This window comes from Lactuca serriola, chromosome 5 (genome assembly GCF_051521515.1).
Source record: "Lactuca serriola cultivar US96UC23 chromosome 5, Lser_US96UC23_V15, whole genome shotgun sequence".
NCBI lineage: Eukaryota > Viridiplantae > Streptophyta > Magnoliopsida > Asterales > Asteraceae > Lactuca > Lactuca serriola.
The window spans coordinates 250,816,855-250,827,540 of NC_136412.1; positions in this window are offsets into that span (position 1 = coordinate 250,816,855).

Here is a 10,686-nt window from a genome sequence, read left to right on the forward strand (position 1 = left end):
GGTGTTGATATGAAGTCACATTACACTGAGAGATTAAAGAGATGTAGATCACTAGTGTAAATATATGTAAGTTCCGTTTATGCTTATGTTTCTGTATTGACGATGACATCCCAAATGTTTTAAAATGAATAAAATACGTTTCTGCGAAAATATTTTGATAACGTATTTATCGTGTTTTTCTAGGAACAAATTTCGCAATATTTTTATTAAAAGAAGTACTTTGATTTTTATAAAGCATAAACAAAATCAGTCTTTTCTGGCCGTGAAAAATGGGGATGTCACAGTTGGTATCAGAGCATTAGTTTAAGCGAACTAGGAATATGGATTTATTTCTAGACTTAAACTTAGAATGCTAAGCGTGATTGTGAGGTGTGAGCACTAGCTTATTTTAGGAATGATGCCTAAATTGCTTTTATGTGCTAAATGATTTGTTATGCTTTATGCTATAACTTGATCGGATCTATGGTCTATTGCCGACCGGATCTGGAAACCTTATGTGTTTAGGATTCTAAGCGTTTAACTACGATATTAGAACTAGCATATAAACGTTTCATAGTGATAAGGATGATTTACGACATCAATCCTAAATTAAGATGTAGATTCACTTTATTCGGTGTATAGATCAAAATGGCAAGAACCTGCAGTGGAGCTGGGAATGCAAATGGGAATAGGAATCTGATGGGTTTTGGTCATAAGACATCCTAGGTGCTTATACAAACCCTAATGCTTGGATCTAGGTTTCTCTATTGTACATGCTTTGAATCCAAGACTATAAACCCTAATTCTAGCATATGGAAATCAATATTAACATATAATTAGGTTTAAGATATTACCTTGATTGTTATGTAGCAATAACAATCCCAATTCCTCCTTGAATTGACTTTGGAAGGCTTAGAGTCACAAGTGTCACTCCTCTAATGGTTCACAAACACCATAAGCAAGAGGATGAAGAGGAGAGAGGATGGAGGCTTCCAAAACCGTGTGAAAACCCTAGAAGGTTGCTTGTCCACGTTTTTGAGCCTTAAGGGTTCTATATATAGTGAGGCAATTAGGGTTATCTAACAAGGAAACCCTAATTTGGTTGCTTAAGCCCTAAGCAACCCATATACTCCTTTAATCAAGCCCATGGACGATTTCCTTATGGGTTTCCCCATAGAATTCGTCCACCTCTTGATTCAAGGCAATACATGGCCCAAATTGCAATTATCTTATAATTACAATTGCAGTCCCTTAAGTTTAATTAATCTCTTTTAGTCACAAAACTAATTACCAATTAATTATTGACTAATATTAATTAAACAATATGATTTCTCCTTTAATATATTATTCTTATAATATATTAATAAATCATATTTAATCCCTTCTCTCCATAATTCATACTATCAAGTTGCTTTGGTGAAGGCAACCTAAAAGGACCATGCACCATCGGGTCAAGTACATACCAAAATAGTTATGGACTTAGACACTAATCCAACAGAATCAACCCCCGGTGATTCAACAAATACCTGTTGTAGTAGAAGATGTACCCGAGCTAATCACCATGGATGGACTACAAGCCATGATTCAGACTATGTTGGCTGAACAAAGGGAAGAAATGAGGCGGATGTTGAATTGGGACGAACCTACTATGCCCATTGAGCAACCTGAGCTGATTCCCGAGAAATCGGAGGAAGGGAACTACAGCCGCCAAGTGAGTCAAGTGGGGACTCAAGGTGAACGAAGGGATGGCCCGGAGAGGAGAAACGACAAGGATGGGCGAATGTACAAGAATTTCTTGGGTGCGAAACCACCAAGTCTCTCAGGAAGCCCAAAGCCTGTTGAGATTATGGATTGGATCTCTGAGATGGAGATGGTGTTTGAGAGCTGCGACTGTAGCGAGAAATAGAAGACCGTCTTCGTTGTAAGACAACTGAAAACTGGAGTCTTGAGCTGGTGGAAGCTATTGGTAGATACGATGCCACGAGGAGAAGCCTTAAGGATGTCATGGGAAGAGTTCTTGAAACAGTTGAAAATGCAGTACTGCTCAGAGATAGATCTGATAGACCTAAACAACGAGTTTCAGAACCTGAAGAAAGGGAAGATGAGTGTTTATGAGTAAGCTACCGCATTCACCGAGAGGATGAAGCTATTTCCCTACTTGGTTCTACTGAACTCTCCAAGATTGATAGGTTTGCTAACGGATTGCCCACTGACTTTGGCCCAATGGTCAAAATGGCAACTACCTTGAAAACAGTTGTTAGGGCAGCTAAGAACGTAGAGACCCAGATAAGAGAAAAGGGTCTAGAAAAAGATAAGGCAGGAGAGAAGCGGAAGTTTGGACGATCTTCAAGGTCCAACAAGGAGAGCAAATTCTAAAAGCCTGGAAGAGGAGGTGAAGCAAGATGGTGTGATAAATGCATGAAGAAACACTTTGGAAAATGCGGCGAAGATGTGACATGTATCAAGTGTGGAAAGTCTGGGCATTACGCCAATGAGTGTACATCCAACAAGAGGTTGTGTTATGAATGTAAAGAATGGGGGCATCTTTCAAAGAATTGCCCAAACGCCAAACACACCACCAAGGCCAAACACACCACCAAGGCCAAGGGCATTCCACATGATCCTCGACGAAGTAGAAAACCATGCGAGGAATCAAGGATGAGGACTTCATATTCGAAGATCAAGTCGTGCAGTAGCCATAGTATCATATGATGTAGCCTATTAGAGGCATAGTCTAGGGTGAACTTGAACACCTATGTAATAATTTTGAGAAATAATAAAGCCTTCGTTTTGTATCTGATGTGTTAAACTATTATGTGATTTTCTTGCATGATGACTTGGAAAACTGCAAGACAATACTTCGGATGAGTATGAGTAGGTGTGAAAGGTAGTAGATGCATATACTATCGGAAGCACAGGACTCACGCTTGGATCAGGGAAAGTCACAAGGTTAGCAAGAAACTAGTAATTGATTTCGTTTTATTCAAGTGTGTTGTTACCATCATGTTGGTAATGACTAAAAAGATTGTTGATACTCCAACCCTAGTGGTCATATCGAATTCAGTCTGACTACGCTGAGTATGCCACGTGGTTCAGAGAACCAAGATCGATGTAGCACCGACTTAAGCCGGAAGAATTAATCAAAGCGATCAGTAGAGGTATCACGAAAAGTTGCTTGTAGCTAGAAATGCTACCTTTTAAAATGTGATTATATCACATTAAAACATGAATTAAGGCATAGTTTGTTTTGGAATTTGGCTCTAAAAGACCTGAGTCCAAGCGATGCATCATACGATGAGAGGTCATTAGAACATGACCCATCGGTCTATTATGATAATTGAAGGAAGAAACTTATCTCAAGTTTGTTAAAGAAGGAGTCTCCAATAAAGATCAAGATCGTGACATAAAGATCATGACTGGAAGTCTAACATGAAATAGAGAGCCGGTCCAAGATCGGGCACCGCCTGAAGTCGCGAAGTCTTAGAGTCAGATACTCGTTCGAAGAAAACATCAAAGTTACTGTTATTACTTAGGATGAAGAGATAACGTATGGAGTCATCATGTGAGCCCTGTTTCGTTGATGATTCCAGGACGTAATCATCCTAAGGGGGAGATAATTGTAACGCCCGTAGATCCGGGCTAGTCAATTTAGAGGCAATAAGTGTCAAAAACAAATTTTAGGAAAAAGATTATTTATAATAAATAGTCTTAACCAATTTGTAGAATATGTCTCAAGGTTTCCGTACATATAAAGAACGCCGGAATCCGAGTTATAATGAATAAGTTATGGCCCGTCGAAGTTTTACGGCAAAACCGACACGACACTGGGAGACGTAAATAGTGAATTTATGATGGAGGACTTTTTAGCCTTATTGATCTAAACAAAAGTTGTAGTATATGTTAAGCCGAGAACATCCATAAAAAAGAACGCCCAATCTGACTTCGTATGAGGAAGTTATGATTTTTCTAAGATTCGGCTTAGCAGTGCACGACCCGAAACTCGAATTTTAGTTCAAGCGGTTTTTGGCTTATGCAACCTTAACAAGAGTTGAATATCTCATTAATAGGAACTCAACTATAAAAAGATAGACGAAAACGGATTCCGTATGAAGGAGTTACGAATTCTTCGCGGTCATTTAGCAGTCTAAACTCCTCCTACTATTAAATTTGAGATCAGTCGAGAATTAGCCGACGGAGTCTAAATGAAAGTTGTAGATCTTGTTTTTACCTACGCGTGGATATAAAGAACATCTAAAACAGAGTCTGTATGTGAAAGTCATGAATTTTTGAAAATCGGCTGTCTTACCCTCTATGTGCGATGGCACGTGTCAGCACCAGGTTTTGCCTTGGAGCCTAAGCAAGCTTATGAGGTGAACACTAAAAACTCATGAGGTGAGTGACCCCAATTCAGCCTATAAATAGAGATGCACCCCTCCTTCATTCCTCACACCTTAACCCTTCATTGCTCTCTCTATACTCTCTCTCTCTCTAAGCCCCAACCCCCCCCCCCCCCGAAAAGCCTAGGGAACCTCCCTAGCACATGGAGGAAGCCCCGAAGCGCCCAATGGCTCCGAGAAGAAGAGCCTTTCATCTCGGGAACGCTGCTCCAACGGTGCCTCATTTTGAGAAAAACCCGTTGTAAGTGAGCTATGCCTACCCTATCTTTAGTATAGCTTATGTTTTAATATAGTAACATTATTAGGAACTTATAATTAGTATTTTTGCTATTATTATGAGTTATATAAGAGTGTTTCTTAACTCTTATATAATAGTAATAATATCTAGACTATTAATTAGTCGTGGTTAACGTTATACTAAATTCTAGTGGTAATGATACTAGGTTTTGTCCGAGGGAAATTGTTTTAATAGTAACGAAGTGCTGTCCAAGTACCGAGTCATCACCTTATCAGGTGAGTGCATAGTCCCTTTCATCTTACACATAGATATGAAGTATTTTAATATAAATTACGTGCTATGTATGCATATTGTCTGAATACTTGCTGTCTATGCTGGGTGAAAGATTTTTATACATGTTTTAAATGATTTAAACGGTATATGTATTTTATATCTACAAAATGTGTTGGGTAAAACATGGGTAGATGAAATAGTTGTTGTGTGATAACACGATGAAATACATCAATGTTGACAGTGATCCAGTCATCTAGTGGAGTATAGATGACGACCATGGACGATACTAGACAGTCCAGTGGAACGCTAGTAGGCTCGTAACCTATAGGTGTTTTTGAACTAGGTGCTCATTAGGTATTTTTGAACTGAGTGTGTTCACTAGGTATTTTGAACTGAGTGTGTTCACTAGGTATTTTTGAACCGACTGTGTTCACTAGTTATTTTGAACTAAGTGTGTTCACTAGTTACTTTTGAACTAAGTGTTTGCCAGATATTTTGGACTACGTATTCACCAGTTATAATCTATAAGCCTTGGTTACGATGGACTTCGTGCCGATTCCTTAGGATGATCCTTAGGAATAAATAAACGAGGAAGAGCTGATTCTTAGGGTAGATCCTTAAGACTAAAGAAGATAATGGGGATGGGTAATTGGGTTGATTGTTTGATTGTTTAAACATAATAATTATATTATTGTGGTTTGAAAAACCTAAGTACTCACCAGGTTTCCCAACCTGACCCACTCAGTTTATTTATGTCATAGGTGTTGATATGAAGTCACATTACACTGAGAGATTAAAGAGATGTAGATCACTAGTGTAAATAAATGTAATTTCCGTTTATGCTTATGTTTCTGTATTGACGATGATATCCCAAACGTTTTAAAATGAATAAAATACGTTTCTTTGAAAATGATTTGATAACGTATTTATCGTGTTTTTCTAGGAACAAATTCTGCAACATTTTTATTAAAAGAAGTACTCTGATATTTATAAAGCATAAACAAAATCGGTCTTTTCTGGCCGTGAAAAATGGGGATGTCACAACAGAGATCACAAAGTATTCCAATGGAAAGCAATTCCATGAAGTCTCAAATTCAAAGTACATTCGTTTGAACATCCTTCTTGCATTAAGTTTTCTAATCTTACACAAATTCAAAGAATAACTTCCACCTATGGAGACAATTCCATATTACCATTTTGACCATCACTTCTGAACAAGGGTTGCCTCTTTTCAAAATATGTCAATATGGTCCTAACTCTATACTTTCAATTGTCCATGAGTAACCAATCTTTAGTAAACCTCAAATTGTCCTCGACAATTGCTTAATCATTTTAATCATATCCAGTTCTAATCCATTTTCCCTTCTTAATGCCCTAAGCATTAGGAAATTTTGGAATGGATAATAGCACATGTAATCGAATCTATACCCGAAGCATATGGGACACGATTCATGCTATAAAATTTTTATTTTCCATATTCTCACAATTCGAACTATGAAGAGGTATGCCGCAATCATAATCGAATTTTGAGAACGCAACATATATAGAATTTCCTTATGTTGAACCATTCCAACATAACATTCTTATATATCCTTGACTAAAGTAGATTAAAATCTCAATCAAAGCTTGTAGAATTGGAATGAAGTATAAAATTATCTCTCTTAATTATAGCAAAACAACTTTTTCAAGGCTAATTGAAACTTTTGTTCTCTATAATTAACATTGCCTACTTGCAACACCTAATATAATAATCATGCTCCCACTAGCATAATGATTATTATCTTACTAGCATAACAGTTTATGCTCCCACTAGCATTGACATGTACCCAAAAATCAGTTGGACTTCTAGAAATCAATACTTTATTGACTTTCTTACCAAAGTTTAGATTTCTGATACTAGATGCTTTGATAAGACTTTATCAAAATCATACACCTTTCCTTAGATAGCTCACATGTTTTTATAGAACTTTTGCAATTCTCACTAGTTAGTGTGCCGGTTAACCACACACGCTCCACTAACTATTTGAGAATGTAAATATCACAACTGCTATCTACTTAAAATCTTCTTAGTGAAAGCGTTTCCTCACCATCATTTTCATGCATCAGAGAGAAACCTTATGACACTTAGATTTTATGGTGTATAAGTTCCTATCCATGTGCATTTGTCAAACCCATAATCACAAGACAAGGTTAGTGGCAAATCCAAACACATATGGACTAAACTTGTTCAATCTTAATTTCTTGCCACTCGGTAGCACAAGGGCCTACAATTGCTTCCAAGTTGTTATGCAAACAGTTGAGAACTCTCAGAACTCCAATGTAAAGCCAACCTTAACTGGGATCGGCATAGAATATGTCAACACGATAGGTTACACACCTCAAATTGTGGGCTAGTGATTAACAATACTCTTGATTAGTTCTTGAAATTATCTTAAGGTCTTTTTAAGACTCCCACTGACCTCTTGACATATATGATTCTCTTTGTCAAGAACCATTCATTGACAAAACAAATATTCAAAAGTTAGTGCGGATTCTTATCAAGTAAAACACTTCCCATAATTGGACTTTGTAACGCCCGGGTTTCAGGGCTAAGCATTTTTGTCAATGTAATAGTCTAGGTCAACTCTTGTAACTCTTTTTGAAGTAATAAAGATGAAATATTTGAGTATTATGTGAATTATGTGTGTATATGTGTTTATTATTTAATTATAAATGTATAATTAATAAAAAATAAAAATGAACGTCAAAATTAAAGTGTGAGATAATCCCGATATCTCTACATAAAGTTGTATAATATGTCTCAAGGTTTCCGTGCATATAAGGAACGCCGAAATCCGAGTTATAACGAAGAAGTTATGACCTGTCGAAGTTTCGCGACAGAACCGACACGATACCGGGAATCGTAAATAGTGAATTTACGATAGAGCGAGATTTAGCCTTAGCGCTCTAAACGAAAGTCGTAGAATATGTTAAACTAAGAACATCGATAAAAAGAACGCCCAAATCTGACTTCGTATGAGGAAGTTATGATTTTTCTAAGATTTAGCATAGAAGTGCACAGCCCGAAATCTGAATTTTAGATCGGTCGATTTTTAGCCGACGGGATCTAAATGAAAGTTGTAGTACTCGTAAATACCAATGCGTGGATATAAAGAACGTCGATAATAGAGTTCGTATGCGAAAGATATGGACGAAGCTTAGTCCCTACTTTTAGAGCGCAACGAATTCGATACAGTTTTGTAAATCCGAGATAGAATGAGAATTAGCCAACGAGGTCTAAATGAGAGTTGAAGATCTCATTAATAGGAACTCAACGGTAAAAAGATAGACAAAAACGGAACTCGTATGCGAAAGTTATGGACGAAGCTTAGTCCCTACTTTTCGAGCGCGGCGAATTCGATACAGTTTTGTAAATCCGAGATAGAATGAGAATTAGCCAACGAGGTCTAAATGAGAGTTGAAGATCTCATTAATAGGAACTCAACGGTAAAAAGACAGACAAAAATGGAGCTCGTATGCAAAAGTTACGGACGAATCTTAGAGACTACTTTACTATAAAACTCCTATAAATACAAGGGTGAACTCCTCATATTTTCTTCACACCATAAGCCTCTCTTTCTCTCTCTAACTTCACTCTAGCCTCCCTAAACTCCTACCAAGTCTAGGTAACCTCCCTATCACGAGAAGAAAGCCCCGGAGCGCCCGACGGCTCCGAGAAGAAAAGCTTTCGGCTCGGAAACGCTGCTCCAGCGAAGCCCGGTTTTTAATAAAAACCCATTGTAAGTGAGTTACGCCTATACTATATTTAATATAGCTTTTATTTAATTATAGTAACATTATTAGGACCTTAAAATAATTATTTGGGCTATTATTATGAGTTATATTGAGTGTTATTTAACTCTTATATAATAGTAATAATAGCTAGACTATTAATTAGTCGCGATTAACGTTAAAACTAAACTCTAGTGGTATTAATACAAGGTTTGGGTCAAGGAAAATTGTTTTAAGAAGTAACGAAGAGTTGTCCGAGTGCCGAGTCACCACCTTACCAGGTGAGTGCATAGTTACTTTCAGCTTACACATAGATATGAAGTATTTATATATATTACGTGTTGTGAGTGCATAGTTACTTTCAGCTTACACATAGATATGAAGTATTTATATATATTACGTGTTGTGAGTGCATAGTTACTTTTAGCTTACACATAGATATGAAGTATTTTATATAAATTACGTGCTATGTGTGCATATTACCTGAATACTTGCTATCTATGCTAGATGAACATTTTTATACATGTTTTCAAAGATTTAAACTGTATATTTATTTTATATCTACGAAAATGTTGGGGTAAACATGGGTAGATGTATTAGTTGTTGTGTGATAAAATGAAATAATGAGAGGCCTCGTTATAGATGTTATTGATGATCTAGTCATCTAGCGAAGTATAGATGACGACCACGGACTATTCTAGACAGTCCAATGGAACACTAGCAGGATCGCAACCTGTAGGTGTTTATTCGAACTATGTGTTTATTTGAACTGTGTGCTCACCAGATGTACTCCATCCCCCACATGGTTGCCTTAAGGACATTTATTGTTGAGGAATCCCCTTAGCAGTAGTGTCCGTCCCAATGATAATCCTTAGGATAGGTCCCTTATGATAGATGCTTAGGGACGTAATGTGAGGATAACGGGAACGGGTAATCGGGTTTGTTTAATTTAATGAAGTTAATAAACTTATTTATTGTGGGTTGAAAACCCTATGTGCTCACCAGGCTCCCAAGCCTGACCCACTCAGTTTTATGTATTACAGGTAGTGGCGCTTGAGCATAGATATGATGTTGGACGAGGGATTACGGATATAGGCCTGTAGATATGAAATAATGTAGTAAGGCTTATATTGTACTGTTTATGCTTTTGATCTGTACGAACATGACATCCCAAGTCTTTTAATGAAATACATTTCTACGGAAATGCTTTTGATAAATCTTTTGGGACAAATTCCGCAACACTTTCATTTAAAATGTTACTCTGATTTTTAAACAAAGCATAAACAAACCGGTCTTTTCTGGCCGTGATTTTGGGGATGTCACAGACTTAGTTGGTCTTTGTTTCATCCAAAACATCACAACTAACAAATCTCAAATGTACAACAGTAGGACACTTCTCACTCTACATTTGACAAGTGTTATAAACTTTGTAAAGATTATGTCACTCAAGGCTCAATCTTGGAGTATGACTCTAAGATTTGATTTTGAAGTATGATTTATCTTTTGATTTAACCATTTCAACAATTCACGATTCCTCTCCTTAGCCAAATAAATGAACTAAGGTGTCCTTAGAGGATCAATTGTGATATGGTTTCATAATCACTAAGATAATCATAAAAAAAGGTACTCAAGTACTCTCCCATCTCTTCAGATTGGAGAAACATTTATCTTTCTACCTTATTTGATTCTTCTTATTCATTCTGCCATACATTGAACCTTTCCACTGTTTCAGAATTACACTTAAACTTGTAAGCATAATCATATTTACTAAACTTTAGTAATTCATAACGAATAATCTTATTGATCCTTTGTGGTGGACTTTGACTAGTGTACAACCAAGTGTACCTAATCCTTTAGTCTTTCACTTAACTCACACATACACGTGAACAAGGCCTTAGTCTTAATTTCCCAAAGATGAAAATTCTCATTCATCACACAATACAACTTGCATGATTCCAAGTTTCTATCCAACTGAAACTTGGGTGATGAAAATATTTCCTTATTTGGTAAATTATGACACCACCACAA